Source organism: Harpia harpyja, chromosome 2 (genome assembly GCF_026419915.1).
Source record: "Harpia harpyja isolate bHarHar1 chromosome 2, bHarHar1 primary haplotype, whole genome shotgun sequence".
Lineage (NCBI taxonomy): Eukaryota > Metazoa > Chordata > Aves > Accipitriformes > Accipitridae > Harpia > Harpia harpyja.
This window is the reverse complement of record NC_068941.1, coordinates 71,544,442-71,570,170: the sequence shown is the minus strand read 5'-3', so window position 1 is coordinate 71,570,170 and position 25,729 is coordinate 71,544,442. Positions and strand designations below refer to the sequence as shown.

Genomic DNA, 25,729 nt, shown 5'->3' with positions numbered 1-25,729 from the left:
AGGTTTTTACCTTTTTTTCACTTTACTAACGGTTACAGCCAAAAGCAAGAGAAGAAAAAAACTATATGCTGTATGATATATGCATACATTTGAAGCACTGGACTGCTTAAATTTGAAAGACTCACGCACTCTTGGAAGATCTTCTGTGACTACCTAAAACACAGCTTCTTTGCACAGAGAGAATATCAAATTAGCCTAAATTATTTCATTAAAAATGTCAAAAATGGGATTCTAATAGACTTCCAATCCTCTATAAAAATTTTTGCCTTTTAGATCCCTGTTGGGTGTTTTCGATTACATTTCTTTCTGTACTCCAATAAGAATCACACTAACGATCTGAAATGAAAATGTGCCCCAGGGAACATCTGATTAAAAGGTATAATATTGAGGAACAATGACTCATTGGTAATCATAAATTTATAATACTGATGGCAGATGAAATTGTATCATTTTCCAGCAAGAAATATACTCTCCAAGATCAGGTGAATTTGAAGTCATTCCTAACATTGAATTATGTAGGCAGAAAATATATGGAAGTGCACATGGAAGTGACCTTTAGTCTGATTGACTATCACATCCTATTACGCATAGGTGTTCATAGAGACTGAGGCATCTTCACTGACTTAATAGATTAACATCACTTGGGTATCACTATTGCATATCATTGTCTGTGTAACACAAATGAGTGGAATTACTCATAGCAATTAGAAGTTGCATAAATAATGTGAGAGGCAGACACTGGGCAGATATAAACCATTGTAGTTACAATGAAGTCACTAAGGCTATGTGGGTTTGGATTTGGTTGCTAAAACGCAATTATATTACAGAACTGGACCTGTATTATAGCACTTGTGAGCAGGGGGTAAAAAGGGGAGTAAAAAGAACATTCCAAGATGCGTAAAATAACATTTTCATATTAGAAATTTGGCTTTAGCTGTTAAAATATGCAAACCAGAAAGATTTTTTTTGCAAGTCATTTAATATTACTTATAAGATAAAACATTTGCATTTTTATGAAAATAATAATGCAGGCATTTTGTTTCAGTACTTCAGCTGAAAAATATTGATGGAGCAAAACTGCAAAAAAAAGACAAATATTCACATCAAGTCATTAATATTGTAAATACTTTGAGCTGAGCTTACTGATGATATCAAAAGCAGGGAAAAAACATGTAACTGCCTATATGGCATAAACGGTTGATCTTGCTATGATTAGAAGGCTTTGCTGCCCAAAACTTACATCTACTCCAGATGATCACATCCCAACACCAGTAAGTTACATGAAATAACTGCACAGATAGTAAAACTAAAATAACTGTTCTAACAATTGTTTGGGAAGAACTGGAAGCACTGGAGACAGGATTAGAATACAAAGAGATTTGCACAAATCAGAAAAAATAACTTTAAAACCTCAAGAATACAATGCAGTCAAGACAAGTGCAAAGTGCTCCCTGAAGAAAGAATGACTTGGCAAAATTAGAAAAGCTTCAGATACAGGTTTATGTCAGTGTCAGGGAACCGTTTTTCAAGGACACAGACCTGTAGAAGTGAGTTCACAGATGAGTATCAGGAAAAGTTCATGAAGTTCAATGAGGCCAAGCGCAAGGTCCTACACAAGGGTCTGGGCAATCCCAAGCACAAATACAGGCTGGGCGATGAGTGGATTGAGAGCAGCCCTGCGAAGGAGGACTTGGGGGTATTAATGGATGAAAAACTGAATATGAGCCAGCAATGTGCACTCACAGCCCAGAAAGCCAACCATATCCTGGTCTGCATCAAAAGGACCGTGACCAGGAGCTCAAGGAAGGTGTTTCTCCCCCTCTACTCCGCTCTGGTGAGACCCCACCTGCAGTACTGCATTCAGCTCTGGGGCCCCCAACATAAGAACGACATGGACCTGTTGGAGCGAGTCCAGAGAAGGGCCACAAAGATGATCAGAGGGCTGGAGCACCTCTCCTGTGAAGACAGGCCGAGAGAGTTGGGGTTGTTCAGCCTGGAGAAGAGAAGGCTCCAGGAAGACCTTATAGCAGCCTTCCAGTACACCTAAAGGAGGCCTGCAGGAAAGCTGGGGAGGGACTTTTTACAAGGGCATGCAGTGATAGGACAAGGAGTAATGGCTTTAAACAGAAAGAGGGTAGATTCAGATTAGATGTAAGGAAGAAGTTCTTCACTGTGAGGGTGGTGAGGCACTGGAACAGGTTGCCCAGAGAATTTGTGGATGCCCCATCCCTGGAAGTGTTCAAGGCCAGGCTGGATGGAGCTTTGAGCAACCTGGTCTGGTGGAAGGTGTCCCTGCCCATGGCAGGGGGGGTGGAATGAGATGATCTTTAAGGTCCCTTCCAACCCGAGCGATTCTACGATTCTAATGAAAAGGACTCTAACAGAAACAACTTGAAAAAGCAGGGGGTTTTGGTCTAAGGAGGGTAAGACTGAAGGGAAACAATATGACAGACTTCACTCACTGCAAAGTTGTCAAAAAAGGGGAAAAAATCTTCTAATGTTTCTTGGGTAACAGAAAATAATAAGCTTAAGTTTCAGAAAAGATTTATTATAAGGTTTTTTTTTTTAAATCATCCTAATATAATCACTCAGTTTTCCTAGGCATGTTGTGGGCTTATCATTGCTTTAGTTGTTTCAAAACATTTGTCAGAAATGGCTCAAGCCTTAGAGCTAGGCAACGGACTAAATGACAACCTTAACAGCTTTGTTTTTATGTTTCTGTGAAAAATGACAATGCCCTAAGAAGAGCAAATGACCCCTCATAAATTATAAATCTCTTTCTCTAAGTACAGCCTATCAAGGATCTTCAGTTGGGTCAAATGTGGCTTTGGATTGTTAAATATTTCAGGCAGGCATTGTACATCTACCTCAGTCTGTGATACATTAGCATAGCCGTTGATAAAAACAAACTAACAAATCATACCAGTAACCCTGGTTCTGAAGAGGCTGGTATAGTGCTGGTATAGTGCGAGTGAGCTCCCAACAAAACACGTACACAAGTTCCCAATGATGGGCTCCGTCCATCTTCTTCCCCTCCAGATATTTGGATAATGGGTGATTCTGACTATTTAGTATTCCAGTAAGTTTGTCATTAGTAAACATTTATCAAAAATATTTTATCAAGTGAAGAAAGGAATATAATGGTATATAACATAGATTTAAAGAACATACCAAGATTTCTAATTTTACAAACACACAGAACTAATGAATCATGGCAACCTTCACCTACACCAGATACTTTATTACCTGAACCTAATCTGACTAATGCTTGCTTAAAGATCCCGTCACTAACAGCTGCCTATGAAATCAAAGTCTTTCTGGTTTTCTTTGTCATTTGGTGGTCTTTCTAATCAGCATCAGAAAAAAAAAAATTACTAATGACCCAAATAAAGACAAAAAAGATGCATTTTAGTAAATATATTTTAAAAGTCTGTATACTGTTTTCTTCAATATGTATTTCTGTGCCTCTGTGAAGAATAACCACTCAGGAAACAGAATTGCCTTTAAGTCTAATGAAACGAAAGATCTGTATGCAAGATCAAGTGCACAGTTTCAATTATTAAAACAACATTCCTTCTGGCTTGTAGGAACATTAGTGCTGCCTCCTCCAGGGTAAAAGATGGAGAAAGCAGTTATTTACTGGTGTTTGAGTTTTGTAATGTTTCTCTTCAGCACTTAAAAAATCTAATTTCCTGTGAACGGGGCTTGTGTTATCATCCATCACAACCCTTTTGTGCTGGCTCCTTACTAATACTGCTCATAGCAGCTGGGACTGATAAGATGACTGTGCTCTTTTCCAAGTACAGATGCCTGGACCCAAATCAAAACAGATAGTAGTCAAACAATCTGTGTTAGGGCAGTACCAGCAACACATAGCAAGCTTTCTCTTCTCAGTTCTCCTCTAATGAAAGATCTTCTTTATCTAATTTGTAGTGTTCCTGGAGTATAACCCTATTGCTGTCACCACACTGTATTATCAGTAATTTAACAGAACTGAAAGCTGAATGAAAGCAGCTGTCAATCGCATTCTAAAATTAGCCTGTTATTTGATTTTTTGGTGCCATAGAGTGGGAAGCATATACAAGTAATTTTGTGTAATAGGAGGGAGACATAGTATTTTTGCACATGTCTTTCTATATATCTCTTGCAACTCAAAACCATTTTTTTCGTACTGACATCTGTGCCCTGAATAATTAGCAGCACACAAGCAAAACTGAGATATATGAAAAGTTTAAGTACAAAATGTATGCAAACCCAGTCAATTCTGCTTAGTTTTGAAAGATGAGCCAAATTACACAGCAAGTTAATTGCATCAAAAAGCTATTCAAACAAATTTTAGGTACTGCTATTGCTTGTTTACAAGTTGGCAGAACAATACACTGCTTTCAGAGAGCAGAAGATAATATGCAATTTTGCTTTTGTTTTGTTTGGGTTTTTTTTTCGCAGCTCTTTGAAAACATTATTACAATAAAAGTTACAAAATGCTTTTTAAGACCGATTAGGTACAAAATGCAAATTGTATTAGTAAAGAATTATTGATCGAAGGTTTCAGCAAGAGTCTCTGAAAGCTGGACAACTACCATGTTGTTAGCCAGAGAAGGTTTTTCAGAACCTGGGATAATTTTTTTTATACGGGTAAGAGACTTACATTTCTCAAACTGATGATCCTAGAGGTTTGAGTTCTGAGCAAAGAGCTACTTGGAGATGGCTAATAACAAAGCTCTCGGCAGGGTATTTGCATAGATACTTCTGACTTGTCTGGAATATAAGTACTTTACGTCCCATTAAATCATTGGTATAATACACTTAATGTTCTTTGTACTTGAAAAGCAATCATTATCATAGTAATTGATATAAGACAATATGTTTGAGATGTTCAAAAGGAATAAGTTTATCAAGATTCTCAAGCACAAGACAAGGAGAAAACCAGACTCCGTGAGGGCAGAATACAGTACTTCTCACTGCATTCAGCCTTCTGTGCGTTTAAGTCAGGCCCCCACCAACAGATTATAGATGGGGCTTCATATAATATCTGCAGTGATTTCAGCAAAGCTCTAGATCTGATTGCTGGGTCCTTAAAACTTTTGAAGTGTCTTCTTAGTCTTCTTTTATGCAGCTCAGCTTTACAAATGTTCATGTCAGCCTTGTGAGTGGCACTGGTTCCTTCTCAAATGTCTGAAGCAATAGTGGCTTCAGATGACAAGATGGAGTGGAGTGGTACAGAGGTCACACTCACAGAGGAAATTTTACTGTGGTGTCAAAGTCAAGAATTTAAGCATGGGAATGGTATCAGGGAGGAAAACCTTAGCAAAGCTTATCCTGTCACAGAAAAACAGTATTTTCATATCCGTTCCCTTACACACTTTTACAGCAAAGATGATGTCTAAATCCATTTATTATATTTAATTTCTTCAATTTATTATTATACTTATTATATATAACTGAAATCAAAATAGCCAGATATGCCACACTCTTTCCTACACCAGAAGTTTCCTTTTACTTAAAACATAATGTCATAAAATTGTCCCATCAAAGTGAAAAGCAAGTATCGATTGTATTCTTCCATCTCAAGTTGACAGGGAAACAAAATTATTTTCTTCTCAGTCTGTCATACTATATAGCACAAATGTAATACAATGGGCGATCACCATTAGGTGTGCTTTCAAGCAATACAGCTGTATTCAAACCTTCTTTTTTTAACTCTGGGAAGAGCCAGAATTGTGTATCTTGTGTGATATACAGGCTTGCGCTGGTGGCTATTAACAGAAAATGGCATTTGTTCTAGTCTTCAGTGGCACTGTAAAAATTGATGTGAATTATAAAACAAGATGAATGGTTTAACAGAGGGCTAACTTTAGATAAGATTCTTGCCATTTTATTGTTATTCTCTAGACTTTACTCCACAATTTCATATCTCTGGATGGATTCTCATACTCACAAAAAAGCCTGATAAACTGAAATCCAACAATGTTTATATCATTTCTTCCCAAAGATGACTTTCCAGGGATCCTAACTGGTATCCTGTGGAAGCTGTTGGCTGTTGAAATGAGGTATAGCATCAACCAATGTTGATTAGCAGGGACAGAGTTCAGAACAGAAATTTCTTATTCATAGAAATAAGTGGCTTGTACTCCCCTGATAATATAAAAGATTTGAAGACCTTGAAAATCTTTGATTCATGGTGTCCATGAACTGACTAATGTACCATTGACAGATTTGCAGGCAGCTTTTAAAACTAACGCAGATGAGTAGAAATACAATGGGAAAACAACAAAGAAAATTAATTTATCTCTTTTCATTTTTGTCAACATATTTGTTGTATGTATTTCATTTTCTGAGGAAAATATCTTATCTGGTAAATTACAAACTGACCAACAAAAGCAAACATAGTCAGAATTTTAAAAATTCTTTAAAATTTGACTGTAGCATTTTTAGGGGGCTGCTTTCCAAGTAATGTTCACTGCAGTTTCACAGGTAGGGAATATGTGAAGACACCAGAAGTCCCCCAGAAACCATAAGCCTAAGTAGCACATTCCATTTAAGACAGTAGGATTTGTGCTCTGAGGCAATCTGTCTCAAATTTGGGGTGACTAAGGAGAGAACAATTCCCTGAAGTGGGGTGATGGCGCATGTCTGTGGAGTAAGAAAGGAAAAAGAAATGAGAAATCCAAGGAAATTCTGATTTACTGGGGTAAGGAGGAAGGGGGTGCAATTCCTCCATGATGTATCAGAAAACATAGTATTAGACACTGGGGAGAGGGGTTGTAAAGTTCTGTTGTCGCTGCCAGGGTAAGCCCAGCAGTACTGGTGTGTTGGATGTGTCAAGGCACCAGAGCTGTGCCAAAGGGACCTTCAGGAGCATCGTGCACAGCACAACACGGCAGCCTGTCACAGCCCTTCCCTTCCCATGCTGGTGAACCCCACTGCTCTGCAGACCTTTCCAAGGGCCTATTGATCATGGAGACCCCTTACAATTACTGAAAGTGGTTGCTGTGTTGTGAATATTTTTTGTTCCTGCTCCCTTGATACCTGGGCTGAGGCTGGGGAGTCTCTACCTTGTAAGACAACCTGTACTTCATTCTCCTGACAGAGCCAAAAGACAAACTGTTGTAGTAAAATAATAAAATAAAATAATAAAAAAGGACAACCACAATCTAAAACATTTGCAGACCAAGTTTGCTCCCTTCTCTCATCACTTAGAGTTAGAAAAATACTACTGGGGATGCTTGTGCTTTTCCCAAGAACCAGAAGACATGCTTGTTAAAGGCATTTTCTTATCCCCAAGCGTATTCAGAATGTTTCTGATTATATACTCTCTGAAGGAACTCTTCTGCTCTCTCCGTTACTTCTTTTGTACTGACTTTTGTATTCATTTGACTATAATGACTGAGACTGATTATTTTGCTGAGTTACTGTTTAGCTAGATCAGTGAGCTGAACTCATCATGAGCTCACACAATACCTACTTTCAACATGAGGAAGATAGAAAAATGCGTGGCAAGATACATACTTGTGGTTGGACATCTTGATGGGATCTTTGCTTTGGTGTATGTAGTTCACAGTTAGATCAGATGTAGCATATTGTGAAATGGCACCCTAACAATCCTTTTAAAGGCATTAATGACCATTTAGTACTAAAGACAAAGTTACAGGCTATATTAGGTGTGAATCGTATGCTTATATTCATATTCTAGTGGTATCTATTCTACACTAGAACGAGACTGATTCTTCACCTTATTCTGCAGGACAGACTGTTCCCTACAACATCTAGCTGAGAATTAAAAGAAATAAAGGTATCTGAGCTAACACTACCAGAAGTCACATACCGAGATGAACATTTTCATGGTGGGATGATCACTATTTCTGTTAATAAGTTCTTCCTAGTCAGTATATGTCAGACAGAGCCCTAAAGTGATAAATTTCTTGAATCAACATGTCTCTGCAACTTCAAGCTTTTCAGAGCTCTGAGATAATTACAACAACTCTCTGTTCCTTTAGAAGGAATAATATTTCTTGAGAAAAAACTAATTTCACCCACAACGTGGCCCTTGCGATCTAAGAAATCGTAAATCATCTGGGCAGTAAATATGCAGAAACAAAGCAAAACAAAATATTGCAAACCAGCATCTGTGGGAGCTGTATGATGTGCATTAAAATTTTACTATCAAAAATCACTCCTGGTGTGTTACACAAAATGGACACCCCAAGAAGATGAGGCATTCAGAATTGAAAAGCACTAAAACCATTCACCCCTAAGCCTCTGCTTTTCTGCATACAAAGCAAATTACTATACTTATCAACAACCAAAGCTGAAAATGCACAGGGCTTGAGCTATTTTCAGGCAGAGGTTACATAAATTATTGTCATCCTTATTTTACAATTTTGAGAACTAAACAACAGAAATTATAAATCTCAATTTTAAAGGAAAACTTAACTGAATGGAAGAAGTTTGTGTATTTCATGAGTTTCATACTATATCCAGTCCATGAATTCTCGTAACTTTAAATAGCTAATAGACACATTGTTCAGGCATAGTTAGGTGCATTGAGATTTGGGTGGCAGCCCATGTATTTGCTTCAAATATCAAATCAATTGCATGGGTTTTTTCCAGCAGGCTAGAAAATACGAATAACTTAAGTGTTAATGAAAAAGCTACAGGTGCATGGATTTGGTCAACTAACAGTCCTAAGAAGTTCTGGCATAAAAAACACCTGCGGCACTGTCACTAATGGCTGTTGCCATGGAAACACGAAAAAGAAAGGGGAGCAAATTTGGAGGATAAAAATAGATGAAAGCCATATATGTGACTGCCATGCTGTGGTTATCATCTTGGTAGTTTACAGCCACGTTTATAACAACAACAACATGCCAGGATGTTTCTGAGATCTCCAGGTGGAAGCAATCCTCTCTTTCTTTGTTCTTAAGGTTGTTTTCTTGTCAGGCACAAAAGATGAACACATCAGTTTTACTGGAGCCCACAAAGGTCATCCAAGAAAAGAACAGCTCAGTATGCGAGGAAGGGGGTATGTGATGCTTTGCTTTATTTGTTTTTATTACCAGTATTAAGACATTTAACCAGTAAAAAAATACTTCTTTACAGTTTACTTAGAAATACTGCACTCACTCAACAACTAGCTTACTCAACTGAGTTTCTCCAACTTCCTTCTTACCTAGAAATTATCACAGTTTAACAGAGCGCCCTGTCTATCAGGGATGTTTAGTTATATTTATTTCTCTTCTTATCTGCCCATCACAAATTTTTGCTACAGTAATTCTTTCACCTCTTTTAATGGTCAAATTTCTCTCTTTCACAGATATTCACATCAGTACCAAATATTGCTACTGGTACAAGGTACAATACCCTTGTACCAAATATTAATACCAAAATAACACAGGTTTCATAAAAGACTTTGGCACAATAAGCAGGAATGGGCTAAATATCTTAATAGCAGGAAAGGTGAACTGGACAAAGGATCTCCTTATTTTGAAATGACAGAGAAAGTAAAGATCTACATGTATTATTTGAGTATACAATAGCCATCAACTACCAAACCAAAGTGGCCACGACAAAGATGCCTAAAATGCTTCAAAGAAAGTTTTTCCATTACTGCCAGGAAACACTGAGTCTTTGGCATTAGGGAGACACACTCAGTATACCATGCAAGATTCTGCTCAATCATGTTTGTGAAAGATGAACTGAAGTTGGAATAGATGAAGACAAAAATTCCCAGGATGACTTGAAGCTTGTTTAGCTTAGTGAATGCAATGCCAAGAAAGGATACGGCTCTTGCCTGCAAATATAGCAAAAATGCAAACTTGAGAACTGGAAATAACACTATTTAATCCAAAGAATAATATTGGCACAAATGGGTATGAAATGACTGCAAATACTGTTAAGCTGGAAACTAACATAAGATTTTCAGCTACCATGAACCTGGAGTCCTTCAATAGCACTAGTAGGGGCAAGAACATACCTAGCTTCAAGGTTAATGCTTGATTAAACAGCAGAAAAGATTATATGGCTGTTACCTTTGAGTCTATGGGATTCAGTGACAAAGAATATATCTGGTTTTTTATTCCTACTTGTATTTGGTTTAAGTGGCAAGGTTTTTGTAGCAGCAGGGGGGCTGCAGGGCCCCCTCTGCAGTGCAGAGAACCCCACGCCAGAGCAGGAGGATATTTCCTGCAGTAAGCTGCAGCCGGTGGAGAGACCAAGCTGGAGCTGCAGATCATGGGAGGGACCCACGCTGGTGCAGGGCAAAAGTGTGAGGAGGAAGGAGCGACAAAATCTCTCATCTACTATCCCTCTCTGCAAAACACCAGATCAGAAAATACCTTTTACAACTTGCATGCACGTTCATCAGATGATGTCTGATACCTTTCTCAGATGATCAAAGATCACCTGTGGCAACACTCAAAATTGTTAAAAAAATACTTTCATGTAAATAAGGATAATTGAAGCTTGACTGCCCTCTGTTAGCTCTTTTTCCAAAATGGAGATAGAAAATGGAGTGGAAATGGAGTTTTCAGTCTGACACAGATACAAGTACAGAGTTTGTATTCTCAAAGTGAGCTGAGAAATTATACATAGGCATATTCCCTAAATCACCATGGTAATTATTGTGACCTAGAACATGTACCTTCATTTTAAAGTCATTTTAATTATGAACTTTGGTGAATTGCAGAGGTTTGGGAGAGAAACTGGGGCAAGGCTTTACCATATCTCTGGTGCAATGCAGGTGCTCCAGAAGAGTTCTGGGAAGGAAGCCTCTGTGAGAATGTGTCAGGACTGAAGTCCTACTTCAGTCTTGGTTCCTTGGGGTTTATTGCCCAGTTAGCACCTCGCAACACTCACAAATCCTTTAGCACTTTTCAGTGAACTTCACTAAATTGCAGGGTTAGGTTATGGTTTGGCCAAAAAATACGCTTTGGCAAAATAATCTACTGATTGTAAAAATCTTTAACTAAGAGTTTTATGGGTTAAAATACTCATGTGAAGTGATACCATTTAAATATCTTTGCGGGTATATAGAGTTCCGAGGAAATACCAGAAAAAGTGAACAGCAAACAACAAAGGATTTGAGCTTTTTTGTGACTGTTCTTATTTATATTTAATAAATTTGCATACTTTTTTTCCACTGGCTGTTTTTGACAGCTGTATGTACACTGTGGCTACATTTCAGTCAAAAATGCATATGCTATACTCAGCCTTTAGCCTTTTGATTGCTTGTTAGCTGAACTGACAGTTTAAGAGGAACTTTTTGGCTCTTTCTTTGGACAGAAATTAGACTTTGAAGCTGTAGCTTTCCTGTTATAATTGACAATTTGTTCATCTAAACAGTTTTTCCTTTTAGCTAGGGAAAATACTTCAAATGCCTTGTTAGGAAAAGGCACATGATGTAAACCTGTTGAAAAGATAATAAAGACCGTGTCCCTTACACACATCCCACATCATGTTTAACTAACATTGAGTTTATTTTTCTGCAATTAATATGACCAGTTTAGCTTAGTGGTTTTGTTAGTAATGAATGAACTCCTTAGTAAAAGAAGTCCTCAAGAGTTACAGTTCAGTTCTCACATTTTTTTGGAGTTCAGCACCCCACTCTATTTCTTGCATTAGCGGTAATATGAAGCATGTCTATCTACCAAAGACAGATGTGCTCCTATCTGTCCTCATTAGGGGAGGCTTTCTGTTCAAATCCTTACACTATTAAAAAAGAGATAATCATCTCATATTTCCTTGAACATATAATGTAGTAAAATATGCACATGCATATTTACCAAAGAACCAGTGACTCACAGTAACACATTACACATTACTCCTATGTCCGTAATCTCAGCTTCATACAGCAAGCATAAGATACTGCTTAATTACACAGCTCAACTTCCCAACCTCTCCTCCCATTGTCATTACTTACTATTCCAGCTTGACATAGGTTTTCTCCCAGTTTTTATTGTACCACCTACTTTGATGTTTCAGAGATTCAGTGTGCTTCAGGCATTGACTGAAAAGCTTCTGTCCCAATGAACCATACACTCAGAGTAATTCTGCTCTTTACCAGTCAGATGTAAATGGAGCACAATACAAACTACAGGGAATCTGCTCTGCTCTGGCATCAGGACATAAGCCATGGAAACACATAAAACAGACATAAAGAAAAATCTACAAAGCATAACAGATGTGCCAGAAATGACACTAATACAGAATACTCTTGATTGCTTCTGTGACCAGTAGGAACTGGTATCCCAAGCACTGGGAAATAAAGGTTAAATTCCTTACATTGTCATGGACTTTGAAAATGGTCTTCGTGAATCGTAACTTATTGTGTCTTATAATATATATACATAAGAATAATAAACCACACTCCATTTGTCTGCTGTACCTATCTTTTTAAAGCAAGGATTGCAGAGATGAACACATTGGAAAATCAAGTCAATAGGCACCTGCCAGTCAATAGAAATACCAATAAAGCCAGTGAGGATCTCAGAATGAAAGACAGCAGGAGGAGAAAAAAATATAAGCAAAGAAAAACTCTATAACTACATTTTACTGAGGAATGCAGTTAACTTGGTAGATGTATTTTAAAGTCCCAAATGGTGCACACAATGGCACGCACAGCTCAGTAAAGAAGTCAAGAGAGACAATATTTGCAATTTTCTTCTTGGGAGGAGGGTATAGAACTGGCAGTAGAAATCTGCCTCATGTTTTGTTCCTACCACACCCTGGAACCTGGTGTACATCCTCAGCAATTTAACAGGGTATTAGAATTTATGTGAGCCCTATGTATCTTTACCACTATACTAGCAGAAAAAATTCCCAAACAAACCCCCCCCCAAATCCCCCCCATCATCTAAAGCCAGCAAAAAACTAGAATATTGCTGATCTGACAGTAGACAACAAAGCTGGCATGAGATAAAGAAGAGAAATTCGAAATGACAATTCCTATTAGACTAAGATAGAACAAAAATGAAATTGCTCACAGACATAAAATGAAATGACTGAGATAATTTAAAACAAGAGTTCAGAGATGTGTGAAGAAATTAAAACGCAGCTGCTGAAGGTTTCTCAGTGGCCACAGATAAAATCCTTATTAATACAGCAATATCTGAGAAGGCTGTCAATCTATAAAACTCTCCGACACAACTACCAGAGATCAAAGGAAGGACCAGTAACATGGACCACAGTTTCCACTGTATTGAGGGATGTCAAGAAGACTTCAGACAACTTCAAGTTTAAAAGAGATGACCTGAAGGAAGAGCCTTGGGAAAATATTTTTAGACGGAAACAGAAAGTTGAAGTTTATGGTAGAAGAGGGAAGGCATTTCTGTGCCAGAAATGGAGAACATACTAGGCTTTACCAATAACTTTATCTCTAATTTTAACTCATAGAGGTTCAGAGGGGGAGTAGAGTGTTCATCTCATGTTACAGAACAGGGGGAGAGAGGAAGCTTTATGTCAATGTTTTAGTACAAAGGTTTGTTTAAATTTATGGATAAATGTATGAATAAACAATAAAATCAGCCCAACAGGAAAAGTGACACAACCTATGCAAGTAGAGATGATAAATTCCATATTATTGCATCACTACATAGGGTAGCATCAAGAAGTCCTGAACCTAACAGATATTAAGATTAATAGAATATTCTGTAATAAACTGTTAAAGAAACTGTGTTTTCCAGAGAACCAGGCAAAATATTGAAAATACTTTACATTGTCAGTTATTTTACTTTTAAATAGAACAAGAAATATAATTGATGCTCAGTGAAAAATAGATTTAACAAGTCTGAAAAGTAGATGTGACCTGCAAATCCTTATGGTGAACAATCTGAAATTTTGTGAGAATATAGTACTGTGATATCTCTGATAGGCAGCTGAACAGGGAGTATTGCAAAAGACCAAGGCTACTAACTAAATACTGATATCAAAGAACATTTTTATGTTCTTAAAAGTACATATTGCCATGTGGAAGAAGACCTGTGTAAATGATAAGAAACACATGATAAGATCTGATACAATTTTAGTAATGGCTTTTGGAATATGTAATCAATTTGCCAGAGTAATGGGATACAATTTTAGCATGGTGTGCTGAAAAATGGTAAAAAAAGAAAAAAAAAAAGCTTAAGAATAAATACTAGACAGACTAGATTGTCTGTGATAAGTTTGGGATGGAATCTTGGGAAAAGACAGTTGTTCAGAGGAGTTTCCCATAAAAAAGTCAAGTGTATGCAAAATGCCAGCCAGCCTGGCACTTACAGCAGAGCTTTGTGGGGTTCTGCTTCCATTGCAGAAGGGTTATTTGTCTATCCAGAACACAAGTGCCTTTGTAGGAAAGAGAACCCCTTTCAGGGGTTTGAATGTAATCTTTGGAATTTCTAAATGTGAGAAAGGATTATGTCATTCCCATATCTGTATTTTCTTCTTAAAAAAATTTTTAACAGAAGCAAATGCCAATATAGTGACACAAAAATACAAAGCCATGGGGGATGACTAATTACAGCAAGTTTACATTTTCTTTGGGTGGTTTTTTTTGCCTTTTATCTACAATTCAGTCTGAAAATAATGTTTCATTTATATACTCCTGCCTCATAAAATTCCAAGTTAATTTGGATTATTCCATTATAATAATGAAAGGAGTTTTATCTGTGATTTGTAAAATTAAGCTTATAAAGAGTAGTTCATAAGATGAATAAAACAACAGAGAAGTAAAAAAGTGGGTGATTTACAATTTACACTATTAAAGGAAAAATTATTGGAAAGCTAAGCCTTCAAGCTGCCTATAGCAATTCTGATGCAATTAAAGGAAAAAAAAATAAAACCAAATGTGGTAAGACAGATTCATGTCCTTGAAGAATCTGTTGTTGAAGATGCCAGAGCTGCTTAAGGTTCTGCCAAATATGAGATTATCAGCATCTGATTCCAACAATTGTGCTCAGCTGCTGAGAACTAAGAAATGGTGTGCACATGGCCTTTCCCAGTCCCACCAGATGGAACTGTGTTTAGTCAAGTTTTAAGAAAAAAGGATTTTTGGTCTGCCAAGAACATGAAATGGAGTAAAACCTTATCTAGACAGAAGGTCCCTTTGGCACAGACTGACGTGACGTTGTCATGAAGTTCTGAGGTTGTGAAAAGTGTTAGTGACAATACCACAAATACCAGAGTGATATTTTTGATAGAGTAGAAGGAAAAATAGCTATTATTTTCAGTGAACTTCCATTAAACTGGAATATATATATTTGTACACATTCTTTTATTTATCCCTGTATTTATGAAACCATGATTATTGTCGTTAAGCCTTTTAGTGCAACCAAATGCTGCAAGTAATTTTTGTGGTGAGGGATTTCTAAGAACCTTCCAGAAGTAACAATTGGTTGCACTGAGAAGGAAAGTTTAGAAGCAGAAAAAAGTACAGTAGAAGAAAATCTTCAGAACTCATGACACAATAGCACTTCGGAAACATCTAGTAATTGCTCATGCCTTTTCCACAGGTGAAAATACTTCTTCCTAAGCACTTAGGCTATCAGAGCAGCTCACAAAACACCCAGGAACTGTTCTGGAAGCACTTCTTCCTTTTCTCTCGAGCCCCACAGAACGCAGCTGTACAGGGCCTGAATATTTTATTACATTCTCTAATAGGAGGAATCATCTATGAGTTAGATACCATTTCTGTACCAGCAACAGCACAATACTAACCCACAATAATACCATTGCCTAATTTGATTTTTACTGTGGCAGAGCGACTCTGACTCTGCATATTCATATAGTACATTTTTAACACGGTTTGTTGGAGACTCATAAATTTCCAGAGCAATCCAGCCGCTACCTCATCTCTAGCACAGCCAAGTGCTCAGAGGTCTGCAGGATTTATTTATGTTTTCCAACTCAGCAACAGAATGTATGGTTTGCAGAGCAAAGGCTTTTGTGCGTCCATGAAACAACTGCAGTATCCATGTATCACTCTGTGGTAATTGTTGGGAAAGGTTGATTTTATAATGATGACTAATGTACATTTCTGGGTACATTGGAAGCAACATCAGACCTAGTTTAAGTAAGAGCTTTTTTTATAATTAAAGTGTCTTGCAATCTTCCCTAATTTTTTGTGCCATAATACAGTGAAACTACATACGAATAACAAGTCGTCTCCAAGTTGTTGATTTTCACTCTTCACTTTATACCTGTCATCTTTATCACTGATAGTTTTCAAGATAAACCCAAGACAACACCATAAATTAGGTCTAATGACTAACCATATATTTGACCCTGCTGAGCTCTAATTACTGTGATGCTATTCTAACTTTTTGTCTAAGTTTAAGCACAGTTCATTCAACTGATTTGTAACTGTACAGACTTTAATGGAAATAATTGTCTTTCAATTTACACATTTCTGTAATTGTTTTCCCGGAGAGAAGAAATGTGTCTAGCACCCTGCAGCACCAAATTCTTTGTAAATAATCTCTTTAGAAAGGTAAGGGTCAGCTGAAGAGTTTCAAGCCCCTACAAAGGGTCTAAGTCACATTTGAGACATGTTATTACCAACACTTGCGCCATGGGAAAGCCTATGTTACAGTTTTGAGGACAGACAAAGCTACGGTCTTATTTGGAAGTAAAAGTTCAAGCACAATATTTTTATAAACACTGATCAGAAAATCACATGTATTTTCTTGTTTGGTTTACTGTGGTCTCAACTGAAAATGTCAGTCTGACATCCAGCCTTTCTCCCTGATCAACATTTTTTTACATAGACAAGAAGAACGAAACTGGAAAATAAGGCAATATATCTCTCTACATCACTCTCTTTCTAACACTTTCTCAAAGTTTAACACCCGTCATTGAAACCGTAAAAGACATTTACAGAACAGACCGAGTTCACAAAGCTGAGAGGTTAACATAAACCCTAGTCATGGTGATAACTCTTATTTAGACTGATTCCTGTAATGTATGGAAATATATTTAGAAATAACTAAGGTACCAATTTTTCACTGTAAGCAGGAACCTCATGAGCAGAAAAGTTAGAATTTACTGTCATTGGAAAGCTGGACAGGGGTGAACATCTACTTGTTTACCATAAAGGATCTAAATACAAGAAGTTATTATGGCCTCATACTCTAAAGCTTGATAAAAAGCTTTCCGTAAATTAAGTTTGGACCTTCAGCTGCAGGCAAATTCCAAAGTTTAGTTGACCCTGAGCGAGGGTAACTGATTTCTCTCTCAAACAGATGAGCCTTCTCTGGCTCACTGACAAATATTACTGATAAAATCTTCTTTTTGGAAAACAACCGAAAGCCTGACAGTCAAGATAACTTCTACCTTGGCAGCTGTAGCTAGAGTAACCTCCAAGCTTGAAAAATGTAGTTGTAAACTGCTTCAGGAGAATAGTTCATATCCCTTTTCCTCTCAGCACTTTGTACAGTATTTTCACCATTTATCTTATAAAAAAACAGGAATTGATTCTAAGGAAAAAGTTTGCTTCTTGCTAAATCAATCCATTTCTTCTGGCCTTTCTCAAAGAGGAACTTGTAAAATATATTACTTTCCAATTTGTTGGTGTCTGTGTTATAAGTGTTCATATAAAATAGCTTGTATAACATATTCAATTATCTGTGTTATTTATGGAGATGGTCAACGTGGCACCACATATAATCATACAATATTGTAAATTTTCTTGAATAATTTTTTCAATAAGAAACACTTATAAATAAATTAGAAAATTTAGTTGTATCTGTCCCATTACCAGTACCTCCATCTCCATCAGTACTTAAATGAAGCTGGATATTTGTGCTTTGGACAGCAACTTTAATTATTCATTTTTCAAATGAGCACAAAGTCCAACATGACTTTACAGTAGAAGACTGTGCAGTTTCCTAATAAGAAAATAAAGTATTGAATAAATTAAAAGGGTTACAGCTCAACAAACTCTTAGATAACCTTGAAAAACACATTTGTATGTGCTTTCAATGCAGCATACTTAATCATTTCCTTTGGACTGTAGTACATGGGGAGGTTTGGAAACAGTGCTGTGACAAACAGTAGATAACAGTCCAAGTACTACATGAGGTCTCTTCCATAGGAAGGATAGGAGATGGGTGAGAAAGGGAAAGAAGTAATTTTCCTGATATTGCCCCTGTGCACACAAGTTAGTTGTTGTGTTATACATAAAAGCAGACCAGTTAACTTGCACATTCATGTATGACAAAGCTACAGTTGTTATTATTCCCATTCTGATATCCTGTTTTCGGTTATGACTCTAATTTTACAAATCCAGAGGTGTTTGAACTAAGATTTTTCCATCATTTCCCCTGCTCTGTGGAGAAGCATTGCTGTCATTCCCATTGCTAGGAAAATACACTTTGTTCTCCTGACTTAAAATGTTCCTGAAGACCTTTGTCAGGCTATGTCATCTTTGAAACCGGGACTTGAAATTTAGCAGGCAGTTGCCCATTACTTGAACGGACCTTTGGACTCCCCTTTAAAATCTACTAAAATTTGGCCACAATTGTAAATCTTTGAAACTGTAGTTCACAAAAACACAGTAGAAATTGTCACAATTTTATTGTTAAATTCCCTTTGTTCAAAGGTTTGGAATGCAAGGAAGCCAAGGATGCACAGGATTTTGTCAGCAGTTGCCTGCACACAGGCAACCGAACTGAGAGTAGGGAATAAAATCTAGGTAACGTGAAGGAAAGGTCTTCCCAAATTAAATGCTCCAGGGACAAGAGCTGGACTGGTTGAAGTAGTAATTTGAGAATCTGAAGTTAGAAGACAATAGGAAGACATTGAAAAAACTAATCAACAGTGAAAAGAACCTGGATTGGAAAATGTTAAATAGAAACCCTGCAGGAAAGCTTAGAAATAGATTTTTAAAATATGATCTAAATTAGATTCCAGCTCCAGAACAGTTTTGGCCTGTGAACTGAAAAGAAATCCTGTGAAAATTTACTTTATGTCCTGATTATACCAATCATTCAAGTATTTCAGTCATTATATATTAAGCCAGGTTTTATGCATTTATGCTTACCTGTATCTCTGTTGAGAGAAGAAAAATTTTGGCTATGAAAAAAAATCTTCCTTCAAGTCCTTTAACACAAATAGGCTATACTGTGAGGTTGTACTGACTTCCTGATTCCAGATGGACTGAACAAAAAGGGAACTAAACTACACAGACTTTTGCAGTCCCTAGTCCAGTATAAGTAAACAGTCAAAAGTACATAAGTAATAAATAATCAGTTTTAAATTAGATCTTATTTTTTTCTGTGTTAGGTTTCTTATTCTTTGTATTAGGAAATATTACAGAGGATGTAAGAGCAATCTAATATTTCATATTCTACTCAAATAGTGAAAATTTGATGCGGATTAAATTTGTCGGAGAGCCAAACCTCATTTTTCACCATTCTTATCTGTATTTTCAGGCTGTTAGAAATCCCCACAGAGACAACTCTGAATAACAGACCAACTGACAGAACACTGCTTCCCTATGAGTGCTATACTCCATACAGAACACCTTCCTTCACAGAAAAAAGTTCACATTTTGCTTTTTTTTCATTTTTCAGCCACAGTAAGAAACACATATTTAAAATTTTAAATGTGGATCTAAATTTAAGAATTTAAAGAATTAATTTGCTTAGAGTATACCTGTCAAACCAAAATGTACGCAGAAGCACTAAGAAAAAAATTTAACATGAAAGAATTTACAAGTGCATGAAAAGTAAAACTGAAAATAGTTGCCCCTCCAAATCTTGCCCAAGTGATTATCCATTGCAAGTTCTTTTATTAATAAGTAGTTATTTACATTGAAAAAATATCTTTTTTTTTTTTTTTAAAAGGAAAGAGGTGGTTTGAAACTAATTTTTAAAGAAGGGGTGGGCTTTTTTTCCCCAATAAGGAAAAATAAGGAAAAATGATCCCACATCTGGCTTACTCTCTACTTGGTTTTGTAGATATTGTGGGAAGTTCCCCACAACATGTAAAAAGACAAAAATGTGCATTTTTCCTTGAAGAGCTTGAGTTTCATGGCCTTTCAAGGGTTTTGGTCCATCAAACTGGGAATGTCAGGAGAAAGCTTAGCATCCCAAACGATCATTTGTTTGGCTGGAAGAATTCCACGGTTCCAGGGACAAGTGGTTTCTACGGAGGTTTTGCCATCCAAAGTTACTAACACTGGTTAATCTCATCATTTACTTTGGTAAACCAAACCCATAAGATGGCTGGGCATTTAGCAGCAGGACAGTAAATATAACAGCAATTTTTGCTTAGCATTCGAACTACTACAGACTGAACACATAGATGAATTGTAGTCAGCAAACCCAGGGAACACAAATCAATAGAGTTACAACATGCAGAAATTTTTGGAGCCTTCTCCAAATAGCCTGGTGCTGTGTCATGCAGAAACTATAAGCAAATTCCTTCAAAAATGATTGATGCTGAAGAGGAGCAGAAGTGCTTCACTTTCCTTATATGTTAACCTTCATGGAATATATCTTTGCTACATGCAATAACCAATTAATTTATACAACACATTAGTCAAGTATGAGAAACATCCATTTTGGGGGGACCACTGTAGAGAAATCAGCACAGCAAGAATTTACTTTTCTAAAATCTGTAAAAGTGTAAGAGATCCAAAATGATTCTTGAAAGTCTTCACCTGATGTTTCTAGCATATATTTTTTTTTTTTGCCTCTACACATATTTCAGACTATATTAAGGTTTAGCTCTCCAGTAGTCTGAAATGGGAACTGCTTTACACTGCCTTGCAACGCTGCATTCAGTGGCACTTGACACTCACTTTCCACCTTTAGGCCTCATTTTTAAAAGTATGAAGGCAAGCGTGAAAATATTAACGTTAATTAAGGTGCATTTTAGGGGGATGAGGGAGAAGGAATTGTAAAAGTAGAAATTCTGTTTGCATTACTGGAGACGACTGACAGGGGAACGGAAAATGATTAAAAGAGCTAAGCGGACAACGGGAGTCAAGTCAGTTGAAAGAGGTCAAATTTGTAACAAAGCCTGACGGAAAAAGTAAGTAATGTCTTCCACAGAGAGGCAGGGAGTAAGATTCAGTTATTCGCCAGACTGGCTGGCTGCTTCCAGGACACACGTAAGGCAGCTCTCCAGGCCATTCCTCCCCTGGGAAAGGAACTGCAGAAGAGAGCGTCCCGCGGAGGGTTCGGTAGGGCTGTGCCCTCCCCAGGTGGCCCAGCTCCGACAGCCTGCCACTGACTCCTGAGAAAGGACTAGAGCCGATTTGCTCACCTTGCTCTCTGCAAACTTTCACTCTGGCAATTTAGGGGGAGGATGATGTCCAACCTGTCCCCATCAACGGGAACTGACAGCTGTTGCTCTTGGACCGCGGCGCTCGGTGGCCCATACTCTGCATGGCCGACAGTCTGCGTGACAGCCTCCGTTCCAGCTAGCAGTCTAGCAAAACCAATTACCTTTGCTAAGCTATTTTTCTCTGCTAGCCTGTGACCCAGGAAAGATTAAAGGTTGCAGCAGAAGCCAAGAGGTGATTTTACTACAAATGAATTGCCCAGAAAGGTAGATTTCTTCACAGCTATTATAATAGTCGGCCACTGTGACAGAGCAGTCTGCCTAAGGGATCTGCTTAAACCAAAGATGTCTTTCAATTACTATACATGTGCTAGTAAAAAACAAAACAAAATGAAAAACAAAATCAAAACCAAAAGGCAATTAATATTTTACAGCAATAAATGTCTCAGTTTCACAATGCAATTTTGTGCAACATCTGAAAAGGAGACTGAAAATCCTTTGACATTTCATTTTTTTTTTCTCCTCACAAAAAAGTTTTTCATTATTAATAGGTCTTATTAAACTAACAGTAGCAAGTGGACACTTTCACTCTGTAAAAAACAGACAGGTAGAAGCTGACCTTTATACTCTGAAAAACAGTCATTTATTCATATTATCTGAAGATTATTGTTTTGCTGATAACAAGAAGAAGGACTCATTCTGCATTTCTTCTGTATTCTAAACTCCTGGTGTCTTTAACAATGAAAATTATCATCAAAGGTTCTTCATGGGGAAATGGGAATTGGCAGAAAACGCAGGACAGGCCCCAAGTAGCTATACATCATGAATGTACGCTGTGAACTATCACAACTGTGCTTTCTTGTTGAAAATAGCTTTTACATGAAATAGCTATTCAGAAAAATAACTAGCATATGGTTCACTGCCTTCATTTGAATGTGACAGGTAAAATGCCTCAGTGTGTATTAACCTAATTTAAAATAATGTTGCAGAAGGAATAATAAGCGCTAGGTTTTTTAACCTAAAGTTCATTTTGATTACACTGAAAATATTATTCCTAACAGTCTGTGCTGTCTGAAATTTGCTTTGGTGCTGAAGTGTTACATGGCGTTGAATATATTTTATTTTAAATGCATATAGGAAAAGGGGAGTAAAGAGGTTATCTGTCTCCAGAGCAACATATCCCGCACACCTCCCGGGCACTGTTGTACCCCCAGCTCACTGGTCGGTGGCCTGGTTGGCTGTTTGTCATATGGAGCCAGTATTAGACTAAAGGTTAAAGTGTGGTAAGATATAGCTTAAAATGGGTACAAAGATGCCTTGTAGATCCAGCCAGTGAACAGCTGTAGGAAGATGAGGCAGCAGCACTCTGCAGTACCCAATGCTTAGAGAAAACAGAAACGTCTAATCCAAAAAATATTGACAGAAGTTGTACCTTTTCAGTTAGCTTTGACAATGACCTTTATTCTTCAACTAATTAAATCAACTTAGTTCTGGAGATTAATAATTAGTCATAGTTTCTTTTCTCCTTTTTATGTGATACTTTTTAATTAGAGTCCCTAGTGGCATTTCAGGAATTTGTGGACAAATATTACCTTGGTGGCTAACATTTATGTTACTTAGATCATTCTTGCTCCAGGAAGCATTTGTTATTCTTTATTACAATGTACGGCAACAAAATAAATCACCATTAAAGGGCTCTGCAAGCAATCTTCAGATCGTTTTGACTCAACTTCTACATTTTAAATAGATCATTGAAGTACGGTCATAAACTATGGCACTGTCATGTGATGTCTTTGACATACATGCACTCACTGAGTCCTGCTTTCCCCCTTTAAGCCTATTACACTTTCACTGCATACCACACCTTCATACCTTCATAATCCAGTATCTTATCATATAGGCACAATAATTTTGAAGGAGAATCACTTCAGTTAATCCCAGCCCAGCCTTTCTCAAGAATCTGTCCCTTCAAGGAACAGTTGTAAATCACAAACCTTTGAATTCATTTTTGCTATTTATTTTTTAATGTCCTACTACTTTTAAGGAGAGTAAGGAAACACATTAAAATATGTAGCATCAAAAAATGCTACTTCTATTTATTGATTAAATTAAAACACCATCTTCTACCATGACATCAAGAAATGCATTTTTTTGAAATTAATTTCAACTCTCACTTTAGTAAAACAATGTAGCCTTTAATATGTTGCTTTACATAGAGGACAAGAAATAAGTTATCACCAAGCTACTCAGAGGTTGTTCGCACCCACCTCTTGTTTGCAATTGACTAACATGGCATTTCTGAGAATCGTAGGATGACAGCTGTAGTGACTGAAAAGAAATGTCTAAGCTTTCAATTCTAATTTAAAATAGCACTTTCAAAGATACTTTCTATCTTCTATCCTTCTGTTGAATGACAAACACCTGATTGGTGTCAAACATACAAAGAACTGACAGACATTAAATGGAATACAGTTATTGAGCATTTAGTGTCAGCTAATCTTCCACAAAACAAGCTAAAGTAGCTGATTGCTAGCCAAAACTATGATGACATACTAGCATTTTGGGGGGTAGGAGAAATTTGCAACTAAAATAAAACATTATTTGCAGAAATAGATAGCTTCTTGGAAAATCCCAACATCTATTGCAAGAACATAATCATAGTACTACAGAAAATAAATACACAGTACATTTGCATTCTTCATTACTTATAGAATATGCCCCCCTTAATTTGTTAAAAATATCATGTTACATGATTCATTTCATGTACCTGATGGACATTTACACGTTTAAACATATGGTAATTCAAGGAATATTAATGAATTCCCCAAAGCATACCAGCCAGGAACTCATTTTAATTGTCATGAAATTACTATACATACAAATTACTTGGGTTGCTCTCTGTTGTCATCATAAAGCAATGTTTCAGAAATGGGAAGTTTATTAATTGGAAAAAAAATGTGTGAGGAGTCATACACATATAGAACTATAGGAAAAATCAGAGTGCAATTCAGGTCTTTATAGAAGAACGTGAAGTTCAGGCACTATAGACATCTAATTTTTTATTTACTTTGAGGTCTTAAACAGTTATCTGTGGCTTAACTTCTGTACAAGCTTAGTATAATTATTTTCAAAGAGCTTTCCTCCCTACTATTATATTTAGGCAGACAGATATGGGTGAAAATTTCAAAGAGGTGAGTTCTCACATAAATGTTCTCCATTAGGAACTGCCCACCATTGAGTTTTTTTGGAACGCAGCTTAAAGAGAGTTTGGTACTTCTGTCTGCTTTTAAGTGTCCGTAGTCTCGTCTTGAAAAGTGCTAACTACTTAGGATGACTAGAGGATAAATTTATATTAAAGGAATACATTTGGGATAGGAATCTAGAGATTTGAAATTAATTCCTTTCATTTCCTCCTTTTTTTTCTTCTGCTATTCTTGCAAGGTTTGAGAATGAAAAACATGATTTAAATATAAAGTATTTATCAAATATTAAAACAGATATTAAATAAGATAATCAGAAAACATTAAATATGGTGAAACTACCATATTCTGTCAATACACATTCCTACCACCTCCATGAATTCCTGAGTTTTAGTTCTGTGAAAAGCTTGCATTTTCTGTTTCTCTCCATAACTGCTAAAGGAAAATAAACAAAACCTCAGTTCTAACTTACTAACTTACTCTTCCTTTCTCCTTTTCATAATGAGCCAGAAAGACTTATAGCAAAAATCCTCTATATAATTTTTTTTAGGAACTAAGCTTTCAACTCAGGAAATATTTTGCAAGACCACCACAACTGCAAAGAAAGCAATAGAAAATATGAATGATATTATTTATCTTTTAAAATATCCAAGTAGAGACAACATGGGAGTTTTTTCCATTCATTTTTAGAATTAGACTCTCTTAACCATTCTCAAATGCATTCCACAGCAGAAGCAATGCTCTAATTTATGAATTCAATTATAATAGGATTAAAGTAATAAAACTACTATTAAGTTCATTTTTTCTCAGAAATGTGCAACTGTGTAGTACAGCAGTAATACATTGTGAATCACTTGGTGTTAAACAACGCTTCTTACTGCCTGCAGGGTAAGACTAGTCTTTATTGAAATAAGAATGAGGGAGATTATTCAAAAAACAAGTCTATAAAAAGTGTTTTCTCAGTGTGAAGTAGTTTAATGCACTTTCCAGGCAGCTTCCTGGCCATCCGAGCCTGCTGCACTCCACACCAAACCACCAAAACCTGGATAAATTAAGCACCAGGGCATGCTTTAGACCTGCCTGGATTCATCTCACTGAAGATACATACAACTTAGAAGTTCTAAAAACCATCAAAAAAGAAAAAGATTTTCTGCTGAGGGTAAATAGCATGCGAAGAACCAACAGTGCTTAAACTGCATTTTCAAATGAAGGCGTCTAAACTAAATACCTAGGAATTTGAATTGAGGTGGCCTGATTTGCAGAAAAGT

The 25,729-nt window shown here is 36.8% G+C and overlaps 1 protein-coding gene across 16 annotated transcripts in view; it reads right to left on the bottom strand.

The window, feature by feature from the left end:
* Positions 1 to 25,729, bottom strand: part of KCNIP4 (potassium voltage-gated channel interacting protein 4) — a 474,029-nt gene that overhangs the window by 78,456 nt on the left and 369,844 nt on the right. The window contains exon 1 of one of the 16 annotated variants that reach the window (XM_052780357.1): positions 21,244 to 21,349. The exons of the other annotated variants lie outside the window; for them this stretch is intronic. The gene's annotated coding sequence lies outside the window, so the exon portion shown is untranslated. Of the gene's footprint in view, positions 1 to 21,243; positions 21,350 to 25,729 lie in introns of those variants that run through there. 16 annotated transcript variants of the gene reach the window in all.